This window comes from the organism of the source record quoted next, unplaced genomic scaffold (genome assembly GCF_019419815.1).
Source record: "Pyrus x bretschneideri cultivar Hongxiangsu unplaced genomic scaffold, Pyrus_bretschneideri_v1 Contig21, whole genome shotgun sequence".
Classification (NCBI taxonomy): domain Eukaryota; kingdom Viridiplantae; phylum Streptophyta; class Magnoliopsida; order Rosales; family Rosaceae; genus Pyrus; species Pyrus x bretschneideri.
In genome coordinates, this window is record NW_025999513.1 from 535596 (window position 1) to 557222 (window position 21627).

General features: G+C 34.4%; 1 long non-coding RNA gene across 12 annotated transcripts; it reads right to left on the bottom strand.

The window, feature by feature from the left end:
- Positions 1–11595: 11595 nt before the first annotated feature.
- Positions 11596–15606, bottom strand: LOC103955809. 12 transcript variants are annotated; one of them, XR_007258452.1, is made up of 9 exons: positions 15194–15605; positions 14707–14739; positions 13500–14397; positions 13218–13292; positions 13045–13122; positions 12738–12899; positions 12563–12649; positions 12384–12481; positions 11596–12077 (listed from the first exon to the last, which is right to left on the bottom strand). It is a non-coding gene; the product is annotated as an uncharacterized LOC103955809 (long non-coding RNA). The 12 variants fall into 12 exon arrangements; XR_007258444.1 differs by having other exon boundaries at positions 13045–13656; positions 14168–14229; positions 14306–14397; positions 15194–15601; XR_007258448.1 differs by having other exon boundaries at positions 13045–13656; positions 14168–14232; positions 14306–14397; positions 15194–15601.
- Between the last annotated feature and the right edge of the window lie 6021 nt (positions 15607–21627).

Genomic DNA, 21627 nt, shown 5'->3' on the forward strand with positions numbered 1-21627 from the left:
CTAAAGTGTAAATTTTGAAATAGTCTCATACATCTGTTAATTAAACTGTTAAGTCTCTCGTTGCCCATGTGAATGATAACTGAGCGCCACATGTCATTCACATGGAAATTAAAAATAAATTATTTATAAAATAAATAAATAAAAACAAAAATTTTAGGAGAAAAAAAAAAAAAAAAAAAAAAAAAACAAAAAAACCCTTCATCTTCCCCAGATCCCACCCGTGCCCACCCTCCGATCACCCACCTCTTCGTCTTCCCCAAATCCCTTTTCTCTTCTGCAACTTGCACCCCTTCCCTCCCTTCTCTCTTCTCCAGGTTGCACCACCTTCCCTTCCCTCCTCCTTCCTCCCTGATCCCTCAATTCTCTCCTCCGCACCAACGCGCCAAACCCTCATCTCCTCTCCTCTCAGCGGCGATTTTCCAATGGAGTCCACATTATCCGTAGCGACGCCGACAACGGCAGCTTTCCTCACCGTCTCCAAATCCCTCAACCGCCGACTGGAAAGAAGGACCTTTCTCAGTCAACGCCTCCCGAGTCGTCTTCTTGCTCGCAGGCACCTCACTTCGGTTCACACCAACTAGCTATTGGAGGCTGAAATTTCGGAGCTGAAGAAAACGGCGTCGGATCGTGTGATTAGTTTTGAAAACGACGAGCCTTCGTCATCGCAGAGATTTCAGGGACCGATGGAGGTCACCGGACGGTCGAATCTGATCAGAAATCTAAAGAGGGGAGTGAAATGCGTCGACATTCCGACAAATCCGGAGAATCAAAAGCTCGACGGCTCCGAGTCGAAGAGGGAAGAGCCGGAATCGGAGAGGCCGACGCTGTCGAGGTGTAACTCGGAGGAGTTAGCCGAGTCGGCTCTGGCTACCATCAGATCTCGCATCCTGAGGGTTCCTAAACCGCCTCCGAGACCGTCCACATCCGGTAGCTTGTATTTTTATCTAAATTACGACTTTGCCACTGCCTTTTTGCAGTGTCGGTGATAGGTGGCCCTCCTATTTGCCCTTTTCTTTGGATTTTGTTGTTTGCTTGATAGATAAGACAATTCGCAAATTCAAATTGCTTTTGTTTAAATGCAAAAACGGTGTAATTTTTTGTTTATGCAGATGAGGGTTTGGTGGGTTGGTGCTGATGAGAGAATGGAGGGATAAGGGAGGAAGGATAAGAGAAGGGATGGTGGTGCAAGTTGTAGAAGAGAGAAGGGAGGGAAGGGGTGTGGGTTGCAGAAGAGAGAAGGGAGGGAGAGGGTGGCACGGGTGGGATCTGGGGAAGACGAAGAGGTGGGTGATAGGAGGGTGAGCGTCACGTCACAGTTAACGGAAGATTTAACAGTTTGACTAAAGGATGTATAAGATTGTTCCAAAATTTACACTTTAGAGATGACTCTAAGATGAAAAAAAACTTGATGTACTAAATGTTGACAATCACAAAACTTCAGAGTACTAAGCAGAGTTTAACCTTAAAATTAAAATTCTCCAAAAGTGCTTTTTAAGAAATCTCAATTAATGTATGATATGTTTAGTCTATAAGTATATAATTAATTTGCTAATTACTACATGAAGGTCTAAATAGGGAATTGGATCCCATCCGGATTTACTTTGTGGGGATCATAGGGATCTCTACATAATAACCATTCATCAGTGTATCGTGCGGTTAAAAATTATTTGACTTTTTTTCTTTAAAATTTAACACAAATAATATTTGACGAAAATTGATCACATGATGTACGATTAGGATATGCAAAGTGGATTCGGAAAGGATCCTTTTCCTCTAAATAGAGCCAATTTTTAGTTGGGAAATTAATCGAACAATTTGTAGTACAATTTCAATAGGAGATTTATATACTCCAGTTAATGAGTTGGTTGAGGGGATTACGAAGTGATTTGGATTATTTCAAGATTTAATCAATATCTATGTGTAGTTTGGGTATGGGTTTGTCCGTTATTCATGGAGTTATATAATCGACTTGGAATTTATGCATGAGAGACAATCTCCCTACTATTTAACGTGTGTTGGTTAGTTGTTAAATTCGAAACCTAATCCATCAACTTATATAGAGCCAAAGCCAATGATAAATTAATTCTGACTTGTAATATCAAATTGATAACATTAACACCAAACTCCTAAAGTTATGTACGTACGTTGCAGGCATGCCTGCAAACTTAATTAGGAATGGGACCAACATGTTATTTTTACTATCTATTTATACTATTATTTATACTATTTTTCTAACAGAGATGAAATTCACATGTGTTGATATGTCGTACTTCTATTAAATACATAACACAAATAGATAGCAAATGTAATACTATCATATAATTCTAATAGAGATGAAATTCACATGCGATGATAAATCGTACTTCTATTAAAGACGTAATACAAATAGATAGCAAATGTAATACTGCTCTAATATTCAGCATTCATCAGTTACTTATAATTCTATCATATATGTACCGGCTTTCTGAGGATCGTCAAGTGTGCATTCTCAAGATCAAAGAATGAACGTTGGAATTCTTTAAGATCATATCCATGTTTATGCGATTAATTTTCCTATTTGTCAGGTCATCTTTCACATCAAGATCCCTTAGTTTGAATGAGAAAATAGCAATTAATGTAGGAACCAAATGAACAGGGATAGTCAAGCACGTACAAGTCATTCTCAAATGAAAAAGAGCTACCACTTACGGTGATTGGATTGAGGATCAAGGTAATACTTTTCGTTACAATAATTAGACGTCGCTAAATTTGAGTCTAATTGGAGTATTTGATATCTGAATTAAAATGATTGGTTTTTGAATATATTATAATATTTTTTGGAGCAATGGTTCTTTGGAATAATTTCATTAGAACTTTCGGCTTTCTTTTTGCTCCTTTTAATGCTTTATTTTAGATGGAATTTCGATCAATATTAGTCAAAAAGACTACTACTCTGCATTTTAGAAATCACTACTCATTGATTTTTAGTTTAAAGGGCTAAAATCCAAGAAATCCGGATCCTCTTTGTGAGGATCCCGAAGATTCGTGAATTGTGTTCATTTATCGTATATCGTACGGCAGTTTTCGTCATATATTGTTTGTGTACAATTTTAAATAATAAAATTTAGGGTTCTTTAGATATAAGCTCATGCAACACTTATTTCCTTGACCAAAACCCATCTCATTTTAAACATCCAAATAAAACCCAAATTTGAAATAAACTTCCATGTAAACAAATAAATACCTATTATTTTCAAAATATTTACAATTGTGCCACAACACCCTAATTATGTTGATGAATTTAATTATTCACCTTAATTATAGCAAATAAGTGCTTTATTATTACAAAAGTATCTACTTTATACTTGTCTTACCATCATCTATTCCATTTCTTATATTTGTTTGACAATCATTGTAGGTAAATTATTTTGCATGTATACATTAGGCACATTTTGTTATTATTATATCTGTGTGAAATCAATTACCTATATTTTAAAGTAGAATATAGGTAATAAATTAACTTTGAATCAATTGGCTAAAAACATCCTTTTATTTTGTAGGTAAATTATTTTGCATGTATTATTACATATACTAGGCACATTTGTTATTATTATGTGTTGCTTGCAATCAATCAACATTCATTTATTCTATAGGTAAATTATTTTGCATGTATTATTACATATGTTAGGCACGTTTTGATATATATATATATATATATATATATATATATGTGTGTGTGTGTGTGTGTGTGTGTGTATGCAAATAACTTAATTAACTTTTGAATCAAACAATATTTATTTATTTATTTTGTAGGTAAATTATTTTGCATGTATTATTTTACCTGAAACTTATATTGTTATTTTACTTGGAGCTTATAGTGTTATTTTATATATGTACAATTTTGGTAATTTTGAATAAAATAACAGTTGTACATTTATGAAAAATACTAATTTACCTGTTACAATTATTTGAAAAGGAAAAATAATGCTCATTTTTACATAAATGTGAAAACAACTATATAAGGAATCAAAACTCTAATATCATATCATTTTTGTTATTAATATGCATTGAAATCATGACACTACAATTTTTCTTTTCCAAATCTGCATAAACATTTCAAAATGTTTAATTGAATGAAATAATATAAAATAAATGTACATAAGAAGTAATAGACCCAAAGTCAATGATATTAGGGGTAATTTAGACATCCAAAAATACCAATTTTGCCAAGTCATACTTAATTATGGATATTGCTTAGTTAGAGCCTAGTCATTGGGTTTTTATTAGAAAATTTTACAATTATGGGTTTTAGTTAAAGAAAATTGAATTCCAAGGGGTATACTCATATTTTCAGTAAAATTTAAAATGATTTCTGACCGCACAATGTATGATGAACAGACACGATACACGGATCTCAAGAATTCTCACAAAGAGAATCCAAAGAGGATCCTTATTCAAATCTAAGGACCATTGCTCTAATTTTTTTTTTTTTTTAATTGTTGGGTCATTTCTAATCCAAGGTTATATTCTTAAACCTACATTGTGATGCATTTGAGTCTAAAAAGGAGGATGAACTTTAGCTTTAAAGTTTTTTTTTTTTTTTTTCTCAAACACAGACTCAAATCTTAAAATCATTTTGAGTTTTAGAATTTGAGTCTTTATTATGGAAAAGAAACATAAGAGTGAAAACTCAAATTTGAATTTAACAATTTGTACACGTGTAATAATTAAAGATGGTTTAAGTCCAAACTCAATCTTATTTTCTTGATTGGATAAATTTTTTCTTATTAACGTGGAATGCACTCAAATTTTATATTGAAACTCGACTTTAAGTGCCACTTTGACTAAAAACTTATATATATGAATTTAAAATCTATATGGCTCATTAACATTTTATTTACCTTTGTGGGCATATATAGCGACTTAACCTACCTATATAAATTGAAAATAGAGCACCCTCCCATCACACTGCTTGCAAGCTGCGACCACATATTACAGTCGGCAACTTTATTCAACGACGCACTCATATTATTGAATAAATCTTGTGAATTCTGACAACATTGACTTCCCAGATTGGGGACAACCTACCATCTCTCCTTCAGTTAACTCGGAGTCCACAAGGCTTCCTTAGTTCCAAATCCCTGGAACTATTATTTTTGGAGATATGTTGACGCTCAAGTTCACTTCACTAAGTATTGACAATACCACCGACACTAGTTGCACATAATATGGTGAATAAAAGCCTTCGTCCCGTCTTTACTTATTTCTAGTTATGCAACTAATGTTAGTGATTATTCTTAGTTTTATTTTATTTTATACTTGTGAAAGTAATGTACCAGTTGTAATCAATATAATGTCACGCAGTTTTAAAGTGTCATTTCTTCCTTGTCTACATACGACTGTACAGTAACTTTTTTGAAACGTCAATAGTATTTCCTTCGTAATGTGAAGTACTATCTAAATCCTCAATTACTTTTCTTTTGTATTATATACACACACACACTACAGGGATTAATAGCATAAATTCTTGTTTAGACTCAACCACAACGAGGAGCTCTACTTTTTCTCATTTGTTTACTGTAAGTTTGGGTGAGGAAATTTCAAGGAATTAAGGCATAATGAGGAATAAATAGATCTAAAAAAACTAAATAGGAGGAATAAGAAACATGAACATTATAAAAGGATTTGCAAATGACACATTTCAAGTAGTCATTCGTAAATTTCTCTCACATGTCTTTGTGATGCTTATGTAGATGCATTTCTAATTCTTTCTAACTTTTTGTTATTCGTCTCTTCATTACTTTGTCTAAGTTTCTTGGAATTTGAAAATTCCTCACCCCAAACATACATAAAATGCTTAATATAGTAAAAGTGAAGCGAACTAAAAGATTGGAGGCATCGACAACATTCGTACTGTCTCTTCTTTCTCATTCCCTTTATCATTCACATTGTAATAGTAACAGGTGAGAGTATAGAATTACTTTGATTACACGACAACTAATTAAACATGTATCGTGATTATATTCGAGATAGTACAAACATGATTGAATATGTTTCTTCTTTAATGAAAGGGGTTTAAAACTTCAATTTTACTGCTAAGAGAGATCATAATCTCAAGATCCGGGCAGGGGCAGCGGGCAGAGAGCATCATATATATGTTCGTTTATCCTCATTTTCCCTGTTTCCTTTTCTTTTTTAATAAAAAGGAAAGGTAGCAAAGTAGCCATAGCAGAGAGATATCATGTACAATCTTTTCAAATGCCCTTGAGTACAAATGATTCTATAACATTGATATAACTTTTTAATCTGGTTTTTTATGATCAAAATCAACAGAATTGGTTCTTGAATTTGTTTCTAATAAATCATTTTGATTCTTCAATGAAATATATATCAATATCCTTGTAAAATTGGAATGTGACTAACAACGTGATTCTCTTTTTAAGGGTTTTTTTTGTCTAACAAACCCATCTGCTTAATGAGGATATTGATAGATTTTTCATGAAGAACCTAAATGATTTACGATAGACAAACTCAGAACATTTTTATCGATTTTCATTATGAAGAATCAAGTGAAGATTTATGTAAACCTCAACTAAAAAGCCTTCAAATATTCATGTGAAGAAAAAAGGTTTACCATTCCATTAAACTAAACCATGTTTAAATTGCAAACAAAGTAAATTTGGTGGTAGGTGTAATTTTATAGTAGTTAACCATAAGTACTTTATTTCAAAGAACCCAGATCCTCTCTGGATCATTTGAAACTAAGCCTAAGGATCAAATGATCCGGACCGTTGAAATTTAATCCAACAGCTACAAACAGGAAGTCCCTCTAAAAGTTATAATAATTGTAGCTTATGGATTAAATTACAACAGTCCGGATCATTTGATCCTTAGGTTCGGTTTCAAATGATCCGGAAAGGATCTGGGTTCTATTTCAAAGGCACTCAAAACTGAGTGACAAATTCCAATTACTTTCTAAATGTGAGTCCTCATATTAAGTTTTTTTTTTTTTTTATGCAAATTTAAACTTATGCACGTAACAAAATACCAACTTGCATTGTAATGAAAAATACTTGTATGGACCCGATATCAGGCTCACACAAGACACCACTGAAAATTCTTGTATGCTAAGAGTGTTTTTAAGAATTGTAAGCCTGGACATAGTTAAGTTAGTTAGAGATTAGAGCAGTGTGCTTTTTTATTGTCTTTGAATTCAAATTTTTCTTCACATAGTTTAAGATAAATTCAGCGTAATTATTACTTGAATAAAAGGTAATGCTATTTTAGACTTTTTTCTAGTAATGACAATTTTGTGTTGGGTTGTGCCGTTTTTTGTTTAGAGTATAAATCTCACATTAAGAAAAGAATGGACCTAGCATGTGCTTATAAGTAGAGCTGCTCTATATATTAACAATTTGTTTAAGGGAGTTTTAACGAAAGCCCATGGTACTGTTCACTTTAACGAAAAACCATATTTTTACACTAAAAAGTCAATTCTGGTACTATTCACTTTACCTTTTATTTTGTCCTTATCATTAAAACACAAAGTTTTCAAGCCATTTTCATTAGTTTTCTTTTTGTTTAATGGTGAAACCTCAACTTTCGTTATTATATTAACACAGGTTGTCTCATGTGTGAAATCTAACAATGACACGTGTTTCATATCACCTAATTTGTGTAGTTCACATATTATAGCTTGAAAATTAGCCACACATGAAGGGACATGGAAAGAGTATGAATCTCACATCGAAAAAAAAAAAAACTTATGCTAATAAGTAGTTAGGCTACTCTCTATATTAATAATTGGTTTCACGATAGAACCTTAACATTCTTTAGGTTGTCTTGCTCTGTATTGTTTTCCTTGCTAGTTCAACGAATGGTTCTTGGAAGGAAAATAAAAATGAAAAATAAAATTCCAATTGAACCACTACACTCAAGGCCTAGCTTGTGTGTGTGTGTATATATATATATATTAAATGAAAATTAGTTGTGGGGTCTACACCACATTGAACTTGAATGATCTAAACGGTCTATTTTTCAAGTTAGATATATATATATATATATATATATATATATGTATGTATGTATGTATGTATATATATGTATGTATGTATGTATGGAAAAGGTATGCAGTTGGCTTAATTTCATGTGGATTGTGATTTCCTTTGGGATTGGGCATGCACTTGGCTTCCACAGAAAGAAAGGAATTTCATAACTTTTTCCTGGGCAGGTATCTTTCAAATTCGAATTAAGCGAGTGCTCAATTTCATTAGTTGTGTTGTGGAGGATTAAAAATGGAGGTAAGATTTGGGTGGCCTGCTGAGTTGCTGACTCTGCTCTCTTGATATTTGGGCGGATCTTCCATCTACTTAAATAGTTTGTTTTGACATGTGATTAGGTTATTGTGTGTTTTTGTTTTTCTTGTTTGTAATGTAAACTAGGTCTGGGTTGGGGGTTTGATGCTTCTATTTGGTTTAACTATGATGGACAATGCTACACCGTGAACTGTTCTTTCAAATTTTTATCTGACCTTCATGCACTTAACTAAACTATTGTCTGTGCAGTCAGGTTTGTTGTGGGATTTGGGAATGAAAACTTAGAATTAGATTAGGTTTGGTTTGAGGAAGCAATGTCAATTATTGGCATTTTTTATCTCTAGAATCCTCACAAAGAGGATTCAAAGAGGATCCTATCTCATTATAAGAAACATTGAACATGATATTAAATTAATGTCCTTACTGCTTAGGGACAAAATTCACTTTAGGAAGAATATCCCTAAACTATAGTTTAGGGGTATTCTTCCTACAAGTTGGAGGTTAGCAAATATGTTTATACGTCAGTATCACTATAGTTTAGGAATATTCTCTACTAGCAATGCGGTTAGCAAATATGTTTATACGTCAGTATCACTATAGTTTAGGGATATTCTTTCTACAAGTTGGAGGTTTTAACCGTTTAAGGTTTGACTCACTTAATAAGAAGTTTAATATCTAATTATTCAGCTGGCACATTCTGTACCCTGGATTAAAGGTTGATACTTGGCTCTTTACATGTAAAGAGCCATATTCATATTTACATGTAATGAGGCATTCCTTCTTACATGATTTTAAGCATGGTGAAACAATGTGAATTATTGTAGGCTAGTGCTATCCACACCCGTATCTTTACTTCTCACATATTCCTCTCAATTTTTTGTCATCGATTCAATGAATTAAAGAAGATCAATGGTAAAAAGTTAACAAGAGTGTGTGTAGGTAAGTGTGAATAGCACTATCCTTATTATAAGCCATCTTAAGTTCATTGTGTAGTAAAGCCTTTTAAGTTCCTCTTGTTTACTAAGCTGCAATGTTGTGTGACGTTAGGCATCATATGAAAAATAAAAACATAACCGAACTCCAAACCAAACTGAAAAAAAAAAAAAACAAAAAAAAACCCAACTGAAACTAAACCAAAGCGAACAAAACTCGAGAAAAAATCAAACTAACCGAACAATACTTTTGTTTCGGTTTTCAATTTCAGCAAAACACCAAACCGGTTGAAATCGATCCCAACCCTAGTGGAGATCGTTTTGGCTTTAATCGGATTCTGAGGTTTTTTTCGTTCTTGAAAGAACTACGGACAGTGTTCTTGAATGGTGTAATTTGGATTTTCCTATTTTACAAGTAAGTTAATCCATAACCAGCCCAAGTTGCTTGTCTCACTAGTAGGAAAAACTATTGGTGCGACAAAGAAAAATCCATTGCGCAAGGGTATTTTGTGCAACCACAAGAGAGCTTCCGTTCACAAGGCTAGGTGAAATTTGCACGACAAAGACCTTGGTCGCGCAAGAGAGTTTGCACAATGAAAAAAAGGTGTTCGTCGCTCAAACTTAGTAAGAAAACCATGGGGGATTTTTTTTTTGGTGCGACGAATATTTTCCCAGGAAAACTTTGCACGACAAAGACTTCGTCACTCAAAGATCCTTCAGTTTTTGGGGCAGTGTTCAACGCATGGGAATCAGATGAACACTTGCGCGATGAAGTTGTCAGTTTTGAATTAGACAATTCAGTGCGTGTGAAACAGAGGAATCTGGACTGGATTTAGTACGGGTCTTTGCACAACAAAGACTTCGTCGCACAAAGGCCCTAACTTTCCTATAAATATTCACTTATGCTCTTCTTATTCTTCACAATTCTGTTCGTGCTAGGATGGAGGATAAAAACAAGGATCAGAGCTTGCCCGCCATTAACCCGAATGATCCACAACAGCTTTTTCAGTTCTCGCATGCGATTGTTGTAGCCATGGGGAATAATTGTCCTACTGCTGAGTACCGTTCTTGGAAAAATGTGCCCAAGAATGTGAAAAAGGCGATGGATGAATTATTAGTAAGTATGCTGCTCATGGATCAATAATTAATTTTGTGAAATTTTTTGTTATATGTTAAAATTAATTATTTGCATATATGTGTAACAATGTAAGTATACTCTTGATGATGATACGAACGAACATTTGATTAAGTTGATGGAGGATGCGTTGGAGGGAGTTTACAATCGATAGTGTTATGAAGTCTTGCGGAATGGACCAAGACCATTGAAATAGTAGTTTTAAATTTATGTTTTGCATGACAATATTTAAATTTAAGGTTTTTTTTTTCTAAGTTATGTATTTGGACTTAATTAGGTGTTTGGTTATTTAAATAATTGAACGGAATATAATATTAATTTATTTACGGTATTAATTGAATGAAATATAATATCAATTTATTTAAGGTATTAATTGATTGGAATATCATATCAATTTATTTAAGGTATTAATTGAATGGAATATAATATCAATTTATTTAAGGTAGTAAATATTTTTAAAATACATATTATAACTGAAAATTTATTTGTAATTATGAAGTTTACGTAAACATAGATATCTATGTTTACGTAAACTTCATAATTACAATGGATTAGTTTCGTCGCTACAACGTTGGTGCGACAAAGGACGTCCCTGTGCAAAACCTTGTCCGACAAACTCTTCGTCACGCGAAAGGCGTTCAGTTTTAGGCACTACAACAAAATAGTTGTTTAGCGAGAAATTTTTTCCTTGCTAACAGTTGTCATTTAGTTGCTATAGGTTTTTAGCGAGGAAATTATTTCCTCACTCATTCCTCATAGTAGGTCCATTGGGGAATGTGCATAGCGAGCAAGTTTTTCCTCATCAAAATGATACAGCGATAGTGGAACTTATTCTCGCGATGGAGTTAAAGCGGGGATAATTTCTCACTAAAAGGTTAGGAATGTGGTTGCCAAAACCTTTTGACAACCTAATTATTGACATTCAATAACTTGCACGAGGACAAAATTCCTCGCAAAAATAATCAAATTTCTCACTCTAGAATTTTTGGCAAGGAATTTGTAAGTAAGTTTTACAGCAATGAACATATTATCTCTCACTATAGATCATATATTGTGAGACTGAATTTCATTGTTGAAAAGTAACAAGACATTTGTTTTCTCGCTATAGCAAAGCCTTTAGTGAGAATTTTGATGAAGGTAAAATTCCACGCTGTAAGTTGAAAATAATCATTCTCATAAGTATCCTATTGTGAGAATTTGGTTTCTCCCTGTAACTGGAATTTAGTGCCAAGAATGAATGATGAAAAGTACTAGAACTTAATTATAGTAGTCCAAAACACGAAATAGCTTACAATGATAATTCATAGTCTACAAAATTGGTGAAGATTAATGGGTAGCAACTATGAAAGTTCACATATTCCAGCACAACCAAAGGACTACCTATGGAGGTGGTTGTTGGCCTTCCATTATTTTGTGTAAGGGTTCCTCAAATTTCTTTTGATTATCCTTCAATTCTTGGATTTATTGTTTTGCTTCATCAAGCTCTTCTTTTGTTTCAACAAGCTCTTGTTTTGTTGTTACAAGCTCTTGTTGTTGAGTCTCAACTCTTTCTTCTAAATGTTTGCGCAACACAGAGTCTTCAGAAGAAAGAAACTTTGAAGGACCCTTGAAGTACCCAAACTTATGACCAAGGACCTCTAAAACAATTTCATCATTTGTCAATGTCACATTACCATCTGGAAGAGTTGTGTCATTTTTCGTACCTATCATCTCTTCCTACAAATGAAAATACAGCACGTTAACTAAGTGAATACACAATCTACATGTATCTCCTAGAATTACAGGGAGCCAATGAATTTGGACTACAAATACTGTGTTTCATTCAACAAAATATACTAAGTAAATTTGGATGATATGTGTGTGCTCTTGATATATATCATAGACAAAAAAATCTGTTTTTGGGCATAAAAGATTCATTAAAAGTAAAAAATATGATCACATATAAGTAAAAATAATTGCGCTTGAATATTTCTTCACGTAACATATCTTGTCAAGGATTCAGAAAATACACAACCAACTTACCCACTTCAGTTTAGCTCCTTCATCCCAACCATTTTTTTTGTTTGTCCGCACAGCCTCAAAGCAATCAATTGCACTTGGTTACTCTCCATTTTGGCTTCCTAATACATGGATCACAAACTAAAGTTAATCTCCTTTATCCACCTAGAATCTAGACTAAAATTATGAAAAACACATCTTACAATCTCATATTCATGGGCCCTAAAGGATTTTAACCCCGCATTATGATTGTAAGTCAAATGAGACCTATTGATAGCATTCTTATCTTCCTGCATAGCAAAATTAAACGTTGTGACATGAAGAAAATAAACAACACACATGACAACAACAATTCAGTTCATTAATATACATGTGTACCTTGAATTGAACACTCGCATAACGATCACAAAGAAACTTCCATTCCTCCTAACTGTTTACGTCCTCATGTTTGTTTTGTTGTGCCTCCTCCAGAGTTGGATAGGAATCAAAATGCGTCTTCAGCTTGGGTCGAAAATCAACAAACCGCCTTTGTAATACATTCTTAATATATGTACCAACATGAGGGAGTGACATATCAATATCGTACTTACTTTATATGGAATCAAGTCCTTGGTAAATCTAATTTAAGAAGATTTTTATATACTCAATGTGTAAAAGTAATGTGGAAAAAAACAATATTACTCACCGTTGTTCTTTCAATCATCTTATCGACTTCCTTCTTTTCTACATTCCTCCATTGCTTCACATTTAGTGGTGCATAGGTCTGAACCACAAAACCAATATCATTCAGAAGAAATGAGGAATTCAGGCCTGTGGGCTTCCCTTTTAGTTTTGTCAAAGTAATTGGTATTTTCTTACCACCAAGCTGCTCTTGCAGTTTATCAGAATTCTTTACACAGGTCTTTGATTGTTTTTTTTTTTTCTTTTGTTCAACTAAAATATCATCAATGCAAATTTTATTTTACATAAGATACAAGAACCTTTTACATGTACAAAGAAAGTACAAAACAAGAGGAACAAGAAGGACGAGGACCAATGTAAGAAGAACCAATTGAAAACACCAATAACAGCCTAAAAGAAAAGGGCAACATTTTCATGCTATAAAACATAACACCTTTTGAGATTTATAAAAAGGCATACCATTAGCACTCCCCTACGTACTGCTTGATGTTATAACAGCATCAACCCTACTGTTTGAAGTTATAACAGCATCAACCTTAATTTGTACATTGTCTATTGATGCCTCACTTGAAAAGTCACAATGGACTTGCTTCCTCTTTCTTGCCATAGTGATATTCTTCGAGAAGAAAAATGAACAAAGTTAAACTATGCATCACATTAGTAGCTTCTCCATTTTGCCATAACTATATGAAAATGCAAAAATCAAAACATGCAAGTACATCACATTAGTTTCCATATCTACTGCCCTTTGAAAACTATGTACCATCTCAAACGTCTTGTGATCATCATGATTCTCACTATCACTATCATTCTCTATTAGGTCACTTGATTCACTTTCTTAAATGGGAACGAATAACATGCAAAGAATGAAGATTCCCATTTAGGCAGTCTCTACATGGATAACGTGTCTTGTATGAAGATTCTCATTCAAATGTTTGTTTACAACCAATATAAACGAGTTTAAACTAGCAGTGGATGCATCACAAAATCTATATCTAAGGAACATCCAACTTCGATCCACTGCTAAAAACTGTTATCTATATCTTATAAATCAAAATCCACATATAATTCCCAACATGGACAACATGAGAGGTTAAAACAATAAAATTAGAAGTCAAACAACTTACCTAAGAGGAGATAAAGCAGATGGTATACTCAATGATTTCCAACTAGAATTACAGTTCTCTTACTGCTAATTGAAAAAATATAAGTTAACAACACAACCCTTAGTTGATCAAAATCAGCTGTTTTGAATTGAAACTTACAAGAGGTCATGGTAGAAATGGTTGGGAGACAGAGAGAAAGAGAGACAATGAGCAGAGAGTGACATGTGGTCATGTATTTGAATGACTAATCACTGTAATAAAAAACAAACATAAGGTTAAATAACCATAAAAAGAATGAGCAGAGAGAGTGACCTCTAGTTGTGAACACCATAAAAAGACTTTAAACCCTCCAATTGTACTACATATCAAATATGGAGTTTTCATTAGGAAAATTAAAACTATTGAGCATAAGATTTAGAGTGTTTGGAGTGAAAAGGAATTTCAGTGGGATAAATGACATACCTAGTAAACAAATGCAAACCCTGATCACCCAAACATGAATTAAATAGATAGACAAATGAAATTTTCCATTCATTAAAACAAAGTTGTAGAGAACTTACCAAAACCTTTTTCCAAGAATGCACGATTATACCCTAAATAACAAATGAAAATATTAGTTAGAATCATATCAATTAAAACATTAGCAAGGACAAAAGTTACAACATAAAGATGAAATCCCATAGAAAAAGCTTAATTAAATAAATGGGCAATTCGTAATGTAGGTGAAATGGAAAGAGACAACAATTTGTTATTTTAAACAATTGGGCAATTCGTGTTGTAGGTTAAAATCCCAAGAAAATTTCACCTACAACCATTCGTGCATAAAATCTCAAAAATTACATTAAATTCAGTTTTAATCGGGTCTATTTATGAACAAAATTACCACATAAAGGGAAATAGAAAGAGAGAAACAAAGTGAACCCAATAAGAAAACATGAATTGGAGTGCAAAGCTACAAAAGAAAGGAGAAAAGGGGATCAAAGTTAGGGTTCAGAAACAAGAACGAAGAAAAGGGGGATTGGAGAAGAGAAGAGGGCCAGAGCTTACCAGTTACCACTATCGTCGTCGACCAGCAAGATTGGGTTTGGAGAGTGATTCAAAACACTCAAGAGTGCAACGCCCACAATTCTTTCTCGTTCTACAGAGAGTGTCTGAATCAGAGAGACTAAATGATGTTATCCGGGATTTCATGTTTTCTCCTTTTTTTTTTTTTTTTTTTTTTTTTCAAACACTTGGAAATGGTTTTGGGTTGTCAGCGGGAAAAGGTGAATAAAAGGGCACCTTACTTGAAAATTCTGGAAAATTATAGCACTCCTGAATAAAAGGGCGCCTTACTTGAAAAATTCTGGAAAATTATAGCGGGAGTGCTATAGTAGGAAAGGAAAAATAATTTCTGCTTAACTTACAACAAGATAATAAATTTTTCTCACTAGCAATATGTACAACAAAAATATTTCCTCGCAGAAACAAAAATATGTACAACTCAATTCTTGCGAGAACTCAAAATTTTCCTCACTGAAATGTACTCTACAACGAGGACAATTTGTTTCTCACTGAAACATTTCTCACTAAAGGAGCAATTTGTTGTGGTGAGGTCAGCGTATTTGGTGCATCTGAATCAGACAAATAAATACTGTATTTACGGTAGATGTTTGCGCGACAAACTCTTCGTCGCACAAAGTCTCTAACCTTCCTATAAATATGCGCTTCTGCTCTCCTTATTCTTCACACTTTGTTTTGGAAATGCTTTACAATTCTGACGATTATAATCAGTTTGTTCTTTGAGTGTTGGTATGATGGCTGACAGTGGTGCGCGTTTGTCAAAGACACCGAATGGCGAAGGTTCTGGAAAAGGTTTGCGCTGAAAATTTTGCATTTTGTATAAATTTTTTATTGAGCTTCAGTATTATGAAAATATATTTTGTTGATAGACAAGAAGAAAAGAGTTGCGGTACGGGCCCGACACACTTATGATAGGAGTCGTTACCAAATCACTACTAACGAAATAATAGGGGTTTTGAAGTCAGATAAGTGCGCCAGCTTTTGGTTTGATGTAGGAGGATTAGTGCGTATCAAATGTGCTGCGGATTGGGAGCATTGGAGAGTCATCCCTGATGAGCTGAAGATGCACATGATTGATGAGTTAGCTGTATGTGTTAATTTCATTAGTTAAATAATAATTATGTTTGTTAAATATAATATAATAGTGAGATTTTAATTTATTAATTTTTGCATGACATCCCAATTGAGACATTGACAACCAAATCTATTGAAGGCTACCGACAATGCATTCAAGTCGAGATTCCGGGAATGAAAGTTTCATAATGAATGCGCTGCAGCACTTTCGTAGATGATTTTCAACTTTTCATGTGTTGTATGTTTGAAAAGAAGTTTGACATTTATAGCGTCGCCTAGTTTCCTTTGAATTTGGCCAATCTAATATTAGTTGTCAATTGTTTTTGGTTGGATTATGAACATCATCCATTTTAGTTCTTCGTTTAGTCTCCTGTCATATATTTGAGTGGTTCTTTCCTGGATTTTATTAACTTTGAAGATCATTGAAACTAAGAATTCATTTCTTCTCTTACCATTATTTACTATTGCATTCTTACGCTCTTGCTGCATTCTAATGCTTCATTCATCATGACAGGCATTGGAGACCACTTCTCTAATAAAGGAGTTAAACAGTTTACCAAGCAACTGAGCAACTTTTCTGGTACTGAAGGATATTGCATGTATGCTTACTTTTCCCATTGCTATATGTTATCCTTCTAGAGCTAATTGTTCATAATTTATTCATCACATTGTTTTTAACAACTTTTATATATGTTCATGTCAAGTTCTAATCCTGAGATTTATTTAACATATGATGTTGCCTCCTTGAGTTAATAGAACAAGATATTGATGACCTTGTGAAATTGTGAAATTGTGCTTTTTCGACGTTTCTTTTTGATGGTTTGTTGGAGTATAAATAGGAAACTTTAAGAATAAAGAAGACACTGTATATGTCCAAGTAGTGCTCTCAGATACACAACATGGGAAGAAGCATTCAAATAAGTCTTCAAGTTCCTAGCACACTCCTGCACTGAAAAGAAACCTCATCACATAGACTTTTTGTTAGTTTCTTCTCATAGTTATCTTTCAAAAACTAGTTTCTTCTCATAGTTTTCTTTCAAATCCATAGTTGTACATGTAGATAACCATTAATATATTTAGTGCTCCAATACATATTTACCTAACTTGGGATCTTGTTAGCATAACATGTATATACGTAAAGAAGTTAATAAGATATGCCTTGTGATCAGCTACCTAAAATCCATATCAGATGTTCTTAGGGATCAATCATGACTATGATAATGGCATTTTGTTGGTTATTCAGATTCTCTGATGCCTTTAAATTTCATATTGGCTATATATACATGAGGTATATAATCCAACTTTTTAATCGTACGATTGTCAATTGCAGCGATTTAAATTTAGAATCTCAAATGGTTATTATCTGATGGGCTAAATTGTCACATCCCGGCGCAGGCCCCCACCACATCCCAGGCTCGACTCCACCGTAACACGATATTGTCCGCTTTGGGCCCCGACCACGCCCTCACAGTTTTGTTTTAAGGAATTCACACGAGAACTTCCCAGTGGGTCACCCATCATAGGATTGCTCTCGCGCGAACACGCTTAACTTCGGAGTTCATACGGAACTCGAAGCCAGTGAGCTTCTGAAATGCCTTGTGCTAGGTAAAAATGAGAATATACATATAAGGCTTACAGGATCCACTCTCCTAGATGATGTGGGATGTAACAATCCACCCCCCTTAGGGGCCCGACGTCCCTATCGGCACACATCCGGCCAAGGATTAGCTCTAATACTAAATTGTTACATCCTGACCCGGGCCCTCACCACATCCCGGGCTCAACTCCACCGTAGCACAATATTGTCAGCTTTGAGCCCCAACCACGCCCTTACAGTTTTGTTTCTGGGAACTCACACGAGAACTTTCAGTGGGTCACCCATCATGGGATTGCTTTCGTACGAACTCGCTTAACTTCGGAGTTCCTACGGAACCCAAAGCCAGTGAGCTCCCAAAAGGTCTCGTGCTAGGTACAGATGAGAATATACATATAAGGCTTACAGGATCTGTTCCCTAGGCAATGTGGGATGTAACATAAATAGCATCTTCCTCCTCACAAATGTAATTTGCTCATGGTTGGGGGTTCAGTACTTAATTTCATAATTTCATTCTTTGCCTCTTAATCAAATAAATGATATATAAGTTCATGTCCTCATACTCTTTCCATTTTTTTTTATTCAAATTCGCACCAAGGTATTGAGTGATATGGATGGTTTTAGATAATGACATGGGTCATTGGTCAATGTCTTACATTTGTCATAATCTAGAGAGTTGGTAGTTATAAGGATTGCTTAGTCATTAAGCTGTGTATCTAGTATAAATAGTTGTTCAAATATTCTTTGTAACCAACTCTGAGATTTTTTAGAAGGATTGCAAGATTCTTCCATTTTTTTTCTTTCTCTGAGTTCTTCATCGCATCTATATATAAGTGATCTTCTTCGGTGCATAAAAATGTTGTATGCCCAAAAGTGTTTGAAGATTATTGATTTGATAATATGTTGGTTTTAACTTTGTAATGGCATGCATTTCAAGATTATTGTAGATCGGTCAATTTGTTTGTTTGTTTTTATGAAAAAACATGTTCCTTGCAATACTCAATTTTATTCCTATCTCATTTTTTGTTCACCTTATATATGTGAAATGAAATGCATATAATAAGATGACCAACTAAACAGATTTATGATTGTTTTTGTAGATGTTGAACTTAATATCAAACCGGGGGACAACTAGTAAGGGTAGTCAGACACGTTCTTAAGAAGGTAATGTTGCTGCCACCTCCACACCTGATATGGGCATGACGGGTGTCCCTTCAATCACGCCTTTGGGGCCAATAGTGTCTACTGCTCCTGCGTCATCAACTTCTTAGGTGACGCATCCTATCCTAAGCGCTCGACGGACTCATCGACAACCCCGGAGTTCTGAGGAGGCTTAGCCATCTGGTGAGGCCTCCTCTATCCATGGAGAAGGGTCCTATACAGGTAAGCTTGTTCTGTTAATTGATAAGCTTGCTTATGGTTCCATCTTTATTCATAGCCATAATGATATGTTCCTTACAAATATACGAGTGGCACATGTGGTTTGTAATATTTTCTCAAGTTTTGGCTTGCAAATTGACCACAAACAATAATTCATAATAGTCTCCATTAATGGATACAAATGTTTTCCAGTCTTAAGCTATCTTGCAACTAGAGTATTTGTATTATTTTCAACTGTTAGTCCCATGCACGCGTGCGCACACACATATAACCATTTTTCCAACTAATTTTATAGAGCAAAATTGGTGTGGATTTTATTGGATTGAACAATTTGATATGTGCTACAAAAGATTCTTATATTCTTTTGAATATGCTAAGCTAAATAGCAATCAACCTGTTTTACGTCTTTCTTTGTCAACAATGAGATGATCCTTTTTTGCAGAGAATAACATGCATGCTAGCTAGTTAATTTGAATTGTGCTTTTGACCTATATTAATTATTATTAAGTAGCACTGAGTAAATTGAAGTCATATAAACAAGATGTAAATTTTGTTTTAACGTCCCCAAATGGTATAAACTGTTTGAACTGTTGGGTGGATGTGTTGTTTTTTGTTGTTATATTGTCTGCAGGTTTTAGGAAATGTTATAGTTTTAGGGAGAGTTCTGCCAAATTTCAATACAAACTAGAATTCGTCTAATGTTTACTTTGTTTATTTGGTTGGTCAAAAAGGCCCTTGCAAACTTCTTAAGACGATACAGACCACTCGCACCACGACCAAGAAGATCACCGACATCATGCGGCTGCAACAACAGAGCGGCACAGTGCGTTGGCCACTAACGTCGGGTAGGTTATCAGCAACCATTGCCCCTTCACGTGTCCCACAAGAATTCAAGGACGCCATTTTTCATGAATTATCGGTAAGTAATTTCAACCTTAAATACTAAATTTTTATTAAAGTATACAAAGATTATAAATTTTAACTACTATTTATTTGTTGAGTTTTGCAGCGTCACTATGAGCTCTCCAACCTCGATGCCAATCAACTGCAATATATCAACGACCTTTGCTCTAGTAGGTTCACTCAATGGAAGAGCAACCTCTACAAGCATTATGAGCTATATGACAGTCCGGAGGTCGCTCTAGAAGTTGGGTGCCCTATAGAGTTGGTGGACCGTCGAGATGAATGGGAGTGGCTCTACGGCCATTTTCAAGATGAGAAATACTTGGTACATATAATATATATTTCAATAATATATTAATAAAAAAATTTACAATTTTAAATAAAATTTTCATTTTTTCATTCATTTGTTATAAATATCTAAACTAATATGTTTTTTTTTAATTCAACAAAAAAAAGTGAAGGCAAACTCGATCAATCGGTTGAAGAAGAAGCTTCTTCACCGATCCGGCTCACGACGCTTCTCTTATAGGTTGGAGGAGCAACGTAAGATAACTGTATATTTATTTTAAGTTTTCAATCTTTTTACTCTTTATTACACATTTGGTAATCTATGTTAACACTTTATAAATTTTTTCAGGGGGTCAAAGTTTCCTGAAATTGACATGTTCAAGGAGGTGTACGTTCGGCCAGGGGATGAGCTGACGGAGCAGCTTCATGTAAGTTATTTCAATTTTTTAACATTCAATTAGTATTAATATTAATTACATGTATATTCAAATTAATTTATTTTTTTCATTTTTCTAGTCCACTATGGTGGAGAAAGGCCAGACCGTTCTAGAGGAGATGGCTTCCCGGCTTCCCTTAGAGACCCCGATCGAGGAGGTGTTTCCCCCTGAGGATGCTGAGTTTCAGATCATGACAGACACACTTGATTAGTCCCCAATCGATGAGGTGTTTCCCCCTGAGACTGCATGGGAATGTTCACCGGGGGCCTAGGAAAGCCCTCCTTCATGACTCGTCTGCCTCATCCTCCAAGCAGAGAACTGAAGAGGTCCAAATGCTAACATCTGAAGTGGCGGGCTTGAAGGAGCAGATTGCTGCCCGGCAGTTTCAGATTGCGGCACAAAACAATTTGATGAACCAAATACATCGCCCACTTCAAATCTCTGGCATTCACTTCCTCAACATTGAACCACCTCCAGAAACGACCTCCCAGCCCCCCACCACAGCAGCTTACGACCTCCCAACCCCCCGACACAGCAACAACACCACTAGTTGGCGATTGTGACATCGATGACTACATTTTTTAGTTTTGTTTTAAATTGTTTTCAAATTTAAAAATACTTTTTTCCATTGTATGTACATTTACAATAATTTATTAATTCAATATCCTTCTTTACATTTTCTATTTTTAATTTCACTAAATTCATTTAAAAAACTAATTTAAAAATAAACGAAAAAAAAAATT